We start from the raw sequence: 9,296 nt of genomic DNA on the forward strand, positions 1-9,296 counted from the left end.
GTTTAACTTACTTGTGGAACATAAGGAATAACACGGAAGACATGGGGAGATGGAGAGAAGTGAGTTGGGGGAAACTGGAGGGGGAGACAAAACATGAGAGACTGTGGACTTCAAGAAACAAACTGAGGATTTTAGAGGTGAGGGGACAGGGGGATGGGTGAGCCTGCTGGTGAGTCTTAAGGAGGACACATATTGCATGGAGCACTGGGTGTGGTGCATAAACAATGAATCTTGGAACACTGAAAAAATTAAATTAAATGTAAAAAATAAAAATAATAAAATAATAAATATATAAATAAAATAAGCCAATGTGCTTCAGGGATCATTTGTTACTGCAGCATAATCTAACCTAATCTGACTGATACACCAGACAAGGTCAAAGGTCTAAAGTGGAGGGTTCAGTTTAAAAGTGACATTATAATGAAAGATGCTTTGAGGTTCCTAGAAGCCAAATACAAAGTTCACAGAAGCCATGAGATAAAAACAAATCCACTTCCTATATATATGAATACATTGAATCATATGAAAAATTTATTCTCTTAATCATCTCACAACACACACATATATCAAATTTTTGTGTTGTTGTATACCTTAAACTTACACAGTGTTATATGTTAACTGTATCTCAATAAAGCTGGAAAAAAATCTTAATTTTTTTAAAAAGTATATACACTAACAAGGGAAGCACAAGGAACTAATGACCTAAGTCATTTCAAAGGCCTCCAGTTCAACATAAGACATGAGAAATGTGATGGGATGTCTATCCTCCCAAATTTGGAATACAAACTGGTCTGCCTTCATTCTGATTGACTAGGTTATTTGGAAGATAAAACATGTCAGCTGTTTATGAAGTTGTTCTTACATATGATCAATTATAGAAAATGAGGTCACCCTCATTTTGGTCAATTAACTAAACCAATCACCATCCTACTATACTTCCTTGCCCACAGCCCACACCCATGGCCTCAAGTCAAGCTCCTTATGTCCATCTGGTTTCCTGTTATGTTCTGACAGCATGAAATATTAAGAGGAAGATAGGGAGAAGGAGGAGCAATGCATGGGTTGAATCTTCTGGTTTTGGTGGCCAGCAATATCACATCGAAAAAGTTTCTAACTTCTTTACCCCATAGGCAGAACCAGCATCATCATGGCCCCCCCATGTGTACCAGCAACAGCTGATTACCAAGCCCTCCTCAGAGCTATCTATTGGTACCAGATCCCATGATACTCCCATGATACCCATCTCTCCCTCCTCTAAGCTTCTGGGATCTGATAAGTTCAGCTCTTCCTTTTGTTTCCCAAGTTACGTTGACCAACTGATTCCCATAGGATGTCTCTCTGTTTTAACTCTAGTATTAGATTGCCTTTTCTGTCCTCCATTACCTATTTAACTAATTCCCATATTCAATTCTTTCTGTTAAAATACCTTGAGTGTTTCTATACACGGATAAACCTTGAAAACATTATGCTAAATGAAATAAGCCATTACACAAAAGGACCGACATTATATAATTCCTCTTACATGCAGTACCCTAAGTAGGTATATTCACAGAGATGGGATGTAGATTAGAGATGCCAAGGTGGCTCAGTCAGTTAAGCATCCCTCTCTCGATCTCAGCTCAAGTTTTGATCTCAGGGTTGTGAGTTCAAGGCCCATTTTGGCCTCCATGTTGGGTGTGGAGCCTACTTAAAAAAATAAAAATGATAATGAACATTGAGTGTTCTATGAAACTGATGAATCACTAAAGTCTACCTCTGAAACTATATGTTAATTTATTTTAAATTTAAAAATAATAATAAATAATAAAAAAAGATAAAAATAAATTTTAAAAAAGAGATGGGATGTAGATTAGAGGTTGTCAGGGGCTGGAGGCAGAGGAGAATGAGGGTCTATTATTTGATGATTACATAGTTTCTGTTTGGGGAAATAGTGATGTTGGTTATACATCATGAATGTAATTCATCTCACTGAATTGTACACTGAAAACTAGTCAAAAAGACAAATTTTGTGTTATATATATTTTACAACAATTTTTTAAAAATTAAAAAGGTATCATACCTAAAAGCAATGAATTGTAACACTTTACATGGTAAATTGTATGGTATGTGAATTATATCTCAATAAAGCTGTTTTAAAAATAGCGATGAGCACTGGGTGTTATATGCAACTGATGAATCATTGATCACTACTACATCAGAAACTAACAACGTATAATATGTTGGCTAATTGCATTTAAATTAAAAAAATAAACTTGAGTACTTTGCAGTGAAGAAAACTAACCAAGTGAAAGAGATGTTCATGTGGATTTTGTGTACCTTCTGAAATGATATGATAAAAGGGGCACCTCACCTCTAGGGCATTTTTTCCAAAGGTCCATAATCCCAACCTAATCATGGGGAAAATATCAGACAAATTCAGATCAGTTGACATCCCACATGCTGCCCAACCAGTCTTCCTCAAGACTGTCAAGGTCATGAAAAACAAGGAAAGACTGAAAAACTATCACAAACTAAAGCAGAGTGGAGAGAGATGACAATTAAAAACCATGTGGTACCCTATGTTGGTGCTTGGACCAGAAGGAGGACACTATTGGAAAACTGGTCAAATCTAAATAAACTCCCGAGTCTCGTTTTTAAAAAATAAATAAATGGGGTGTTTTCAACACCAATTCCATAATACTATGCTAACGATGAGAAAACATCAGACAAACCTAAAATAAGGGATATCTCACAAAATATCTGACCAATGACGCTCTTTAAAACTATCAAGGTCTGTGAATCACCAGGTTTACACACTTCACAGCACTCACCAAAGCACATACCCTCCCCAATGTCCATAATCCCACCCCCTTCTCCCAAACCCCCTCCCCCCAGCAACCCTCAGTTTGTTTTGTGAGATTAAAAGTCACTTATGGTTTGTCTCCCTCCCAATCCCATCTTGTTTCATTTATTCTTCTCCTACCCACTTAAGCCCCCATGTTGGTGAACCATGAGAGACTATGGACTCTGAAAAACAATCTGAGGGTTTTGAAGGGACGGGGGGTGGGAGGTTGGGGTACCAGGTGGTGGGTATTATAGAGGGCACGGATTGCATGGAGCACGGGGTGTGGTGCAAAAATAATGAATACTGTTATGCTGGAAATAAAAATAAATAAATAAATAAATAAATTTAAAAAAAAAAACTATCAAGGTCAAAAATAAATAAATAAATAAATAAAACTATCAAGACATGACAAGACAGAGGAAATTGTCATAGATTGAAGGAGACTAAGCAAACAAGATCATAAGAACAATGTGGTATCCTGTTTTGGATCCTGGAACAGAGAAAGGACATTTGTGCGTAAATTGGTGAACTCTGAATAAGAGTCAGTAGTACTGTGGCAATGTTAGTTTTAACAAATGCACTCGGGTTACATAAGATACTAATATTAAAGAAATTAGAACATAAACTCTCTATATTATTTTTTTAACTTTTCAGTAAATCTAAAGGATTCCAAAACAAAGAGTTTATTAAAAACAAACAAAAATTTTAACTGGCATAGTTTTTTTTTTTTCCCTGACTTAGCCATGATTGCTAAAGAATGTAATAATCATCAATGAATATAAAGTAGGGGAAGTAGACCAATGGTTTCTAATCTATGTAAATCATTTCATCAGTGTTAATACGTTGCTATTAGAATACAATGCAATTTCAAGGCATGATAAAAGATTGGCAAATCATAAAATTTTTGTGTAATGCTTAATATTTCTGGAATGCTTATTTTTTCAGCATTTTAACATTTCATTTTTCCAGTTTTATTGAGATATTATTAATATCCAGCACTACATAAATTTAAGCATCCAGCATAATTTCTTGACTTATATGCATTGTGAAATAATGACCATAGTAAGTTTAGTCATCTGATCTCCTCTTCTGAATATGGTTTTGGGGTTTTTGTTTGGTTGGTTGGTTTTTGTTTTTTGGTTTTGTTTCCATTTTTATTCGGTCATGTTGAATTTTGACATTGTGCTGAACTGGAGAAGAATTTAAATTTTTGATCCTGGTGCTTGGGGTTAGAACATTATCATGTCAAGATGAATTATCATCCAGCCACTCTACTCCATCCCAGGTGGGATAAACTCTTTAACAAAGGCAACACATCTACTCCTTTAGACAGATTTACTGTGACGGAAGAAACTAAGGAACAGATACTGAGCATTTCCTGACTACACCCAACATGTTCCCACTGATTATTCTACAGAATAGGGTGAAGCCAGAGCTGGTGGGAAGACTGAAAAAATAATCCTCCCTTCCAAACCACAGAATTAAAGAATGTTTGCACACCCAGAAGACGCACCCGTGTAGTTTACATCAATTATGCATATATCCAAATGGGTTTCCTATTTTCCAGTTTCCCAAACTTTGGTCTTTTGCATTCTACCTTCATCCCATATGTACATATCCCTGCCTTCATTATTTCAGTGATTTTTTAAAGGATTCATTTTTTTATTTAAAGGCAATAACTATCCACACAATACTATTTGTTATTAAAAGGGACAAAGGACTGATCTGGGCTACAGAACTTTGAAATGTTATGCCAAGTGGGAAAAGCCCTTATTATATGATTTGATTTATATGAAATTACCAGAATAGGCAAATCATAGCAAAAGAAAACAGATTAGTGGTCCCAGGGGCTGGGGGAGGAAGAAATGGGACTGACAGCTTAATGGGTATGCAGTTTCATTTTGGGCTGATGAACAAGTTCTAGAATTTGAATACACCAAAGATCACTGAATCCTATACTTTCAAAGGGTGAGTTTATGGTGTGTGAATTATATATTACTACAGTTATTTAGGAAACAGTTACCTATTATGATAAGTGGAAAGTTAGTATCCTTTGCCATAAATTGGAGATAAGCGTTAAAATATTATTCAACCATAACAAAGGAAATTCTGCCATTTGTGACAAAATAGATACACCTTGAGGGTATTAGGCTAAGTGAGATAAGTCAAGCAAAGAAAGACAAGTAGTATATGATATCACTTATATGTAGAATCTAAAAAAGCTGAACTCAGAGAGAGTGGAATGGTGGTTACCAGTGGGAGTGGGGAGTTGGGGAGATGTTTTAAAGGATACAAACCTTTATCCTGGGTGGCTCAGTGGGTTAAAGCCTCTGCCTTCTGCTCAGGTCATAGTCTCAGGGTCCTGGAATCGAGCCCCACATCGGGCTCTCTGCTCAGCAGGGAAACTGCTTCCTCCTCTCTCTCTGCCTGCCTCTCTGACTACTTGTAATCTCTGTCTATCAAAGAAATAAATAAAATCTTTTTTTAAAAAAAAGGATAGAAACCTGCAACTAGGAGATAAATAAATTCTGGAAATTTAATACATAACATAGTGACTATAGTCAACAGTACTATATTATATACTTTAAAGTTGCTAATGATGTATTAAATGTTGGCTAAGTGAATTTTTTTTTAGATTCCAGATATTTTATTTCCTTTAATGAAGTTGTTTCCAACTTTTCAAAATGAAAAGAGAAAATTTCCAGTTTTTTTTTAAATAGTATTACTCTTCCTGTAAACACAAAGGCAATTAAAACAAATATAACAGCAATATTTAATACTTTCCTGGTTACTTCCCCTGGACAAGTGACTATTTACAATGTATCTTTAGTATTAAGTTCAACATGTAAGTATTCAGTTAAGCATCACCTTGCTGTGATTTGACGAACAAGGGAAATTTCTTTGTTTCTGTAATGTTGGGGTTTACACTGCGTTCACTACCTGAGCAGACATGCTTTTTTAAAAATCTTCGGTTTTATAATGTCATTTTTCTGAGTATTTCTTGAAAACCACATCAATAGAGCAGATGGCCCACCTCAAGAAATATTTTCATGAATTCCTAGAATATAGAAACCTGGGACTCAGCCTCCCATTTTTGCCCAATGGTTGCAATGTCTATGTGTCTGCAACTTACATATGGCTTTGGACTTCTATAATTCACCAGGTTTTTGTTTTTTTAAGTATTTTTAAGAAGATTTCATTTATTTATTTCAGGTGGGGGGAGGGGCAGAGCTTGCTGGGGAATTTTTTTTTAAAGATTTTTATTTATTTATTTGACAGATCACAAGTAGGCAGAGAGGCAGGCAGGCAGAGAGAGAAGAGGAAGCAGGCTCCCCACTAAGCAGAGAGCCCAATGTGGGGCTCGATCCCAGGACCCTGGGATCATGACCTGAGCCGCAGGCAGAGGCTTTAACCCACTGAGCCACCCAGGTGCCCCGTCTAAGTGAATTTAAATTTACAAAGCTAGATCGTAAATGTTGTCACGACAGAAAAAGAAATTATAATTATGCAATGTGGTAAGGGTGTTAGCTAATACTATGGTGATAACCATATTGCAATATATAAATGTATCAAATCAACACATTGCCTATCTTATAAAATGTTATCTGTCATTTACATCTTAATAAAAAATACACACATACAATAAAATTTTAAATGTTCAAGATGACCAAAAATCATCTCAATGTACCACCAATGTAAATTTCACAAAGTCTTGGGGCACCTGGGTGGCTCAGTGGGTTAAGGCTCTGCTTTCAGCTCAGGTCATGATTTCAGGGCCCTGGGATCGATCCCCACCGCTCTCTGCTCAGCAGGGAGCCTTTCCCCCTCTCTCTCTGCCTGCCTCTCTGCCTATTTATGCTCTGTCAAATAAATAAATAAAATCTTTTTTTAAAAAAAATTTCCACAAAATCTTTCAATACCATGACCAGTATCCTGGTCTACGCCTCTTTGTGCACATGCACAGACATTTCTCTAGGGGTGGAACTGCTAAGTCAAAGGTGTGAGCACTTTTATCTTCCATATGTTCACTCAGTCACTGCATTAAAATAATGTATCAAGCCCCTAAGAAGGGCACTATTGCATGGAGCACTGGGTGTGGTGCATAAACAATGAATTTCAGAACACTGAAAAAAATTTAAATTTAATTAAAAAAAAAAAACTTGAAAAAGGATGTTACACAAACAGTTAAAAAAAAAGATTATCAAGCCCCTATCAAATGTCAAAGACTATTCTAGGTATTGGAAATAGTGTGGTTGACAAAAACCCTGATGTTATGGATTCTGGTGGGGAGACTGCCGATGAACAAGAGCATAATGCTGAGCACTGTGTGCAATGGAGGGAGAAAAGGCATTGTAAGGGGTTCAACAATGATGCAGGAAAGATGCTTTTTTACTGGGGTAAAATACACATAACCTAAAATGTACAACTTTAACCATGTCAAAGTGTACCATTCAAGAGCATCAAGTACACAACATTCACAATGTTGTGCAATCATCATCTATATCTAGTTCCAGAATATTTCCATTTCCCCAGAAGGAAACACTATGCCCAGATGGGTGTGATCAGGGAAATGGTATCTGAGCAGAGATTTATTTAAAGGAAGAGCAAGTGAGAATCATGGGAAGATGTGATGGTCTTGACATGCTACCTTCACCCCCGACCTACATACCTCTGTACTATTATTGTGTTCTACTTTCCTTTAACATAATTCTTTTCTTTTATTACTTAAAAGCAAACTGTTACCCATATGACAGAATATCATCTGACATTTTTTATGTTATTCTTAAGTTGTCTTTTTTTTTATTGTGTTGTTAGCATACAGTACATTAGTTTCTGATGTAGTGGTACATGATCCATTGTTTTCACACTAACACCCAGTGCTCCATGCAATACATGCCCTCCTTAACACCCATTGCCCGGCTCACCCATCCCCCCACTCTCCTCCCCCCTAAAACCCTCAGTTTGTTTCTTGGAGTCCATAGTCTCTCGTGGTTCATCTCCCCCTCTGATTTCCCCCTTTTGTTTTTCCCTTCCTTCTCCTAATGTCTTCCATGCTTATTCCTTATGTTCCACATATATGGTTTCACTTAAATTTGGCAGTTTTAAAAAAGAATAAAAATCCTTGAAAACATTATGATCTTAAAGGGAAGACCACCCTGTGGTTTGGGACCCACAGAAAAGCAAGGACCCACAGTCAGAAATGCTGAGGAAAGAGATTTTAGCTTTACCTCAAGAAGAATCTTATCACACTACAAACTACCTCCCTTGAAATCATTCAGCTCTGAATTTTTTTAATTAACATATAATGTACTATTTGCTTCAAGGATACAGGTCTGTGAACCATCGTCTTACACACTTCACAGCACTCACCATAGCACATACCCTCCCCAGTGTCCATCACCCAGCCACCTTCTCCCTGTCCCCCCACCCCCCAGGAACCCTCAGTTTGTTTCCTGAGATTAAGAGTCTCTTATCACCTTACACCAGTTAGAATGGCCAAAATTAACAAAACAGGAAACAACATGTGTTGGAGAGGATGTGGAGAAAGGGGAACCCTCTTCCACTGTTGGTGGGAATGCAAGTTGGTGCAGTCTCTTTGGAAAACAGTGTGGAGATTCCTCAAGAAATTAAAAATAGAACTTCCCTATGACCCTGCCATTGCACTCCTGCGTATTTACCCCAAAGATACAGATGTCGTGAAAAGAAGGGCCATCTGTACCCCCAATGTTTATAGCAGCAATGCCACGGTTGCCAAACTGTGGAAAGAACCAAAATGCCCTTCAACAGACGAATAGATAAGGAAGATGTGGTCCATATACACTATGGAGTATTATGCCTCCATCAGAAAGGACGAATACCCAACTTTTGTAGCAACATGGATGGGACTGGAAGAGATTATGCTGAGTGAAATAAGTCAAGCAGAGAGAGTCAATTATCATATGGTTTCACTTATTTGTGGAGCATAACAAATATCATGGAAGACAAGGGGTGTTAGAGAGGAGAAGGGAGTTGGGGTAAATTGGAAGGGGAGGTGAATCATGAGAGACTATGGACTCTGAAAAACAATCTGAGGGGTTTGAAGTGGCGGGGGGGGGGGTGGGAGGTTGGGGTACCGGGTGGTGGGTATTATAGAGGGCACGGATTGCATGGAGCACTGGGTGTGGTGAAAAAATAACGAATACTGTTTTTCTGAAAATAAATTAATTAATTTTTTTAGAAAAAGAGTCTCTTATGGCTTGTCTCCCTCCCCCATCCCATCTTGTTTCATTTTTCCCTCCCTACCTCCATGACCCCTTGCCCCGCCTCTCAAATTCCTCATATCAGGGAGATTATATGATAATTGTCTTTCTCTGATTGACTTAGTTCACTTAGCATAATACCCTCTAGTTCCACCCAGGTCAGTTGCAAACAGTAGGATTTGGGTTTTGTTTGGTTTGGTTTGGTTTGGTTTGGTTTTTTGATGTCAGCTCTG

The sequence above is a fragment of the Mustela erminea genome, chromosome 1 (genome assembly GCF_009829155.1).
Source record: "Mustela erminea isolate mMusErm1 chromosome 1, mMusErm1.Pri, whole genome shotgun sequence".
Lineage (NCBI taxonomy): Eukaryota > Metazoa > Chordata > Mammalia > Carnivora > Mustelidae > Mustela > Mustela erminea.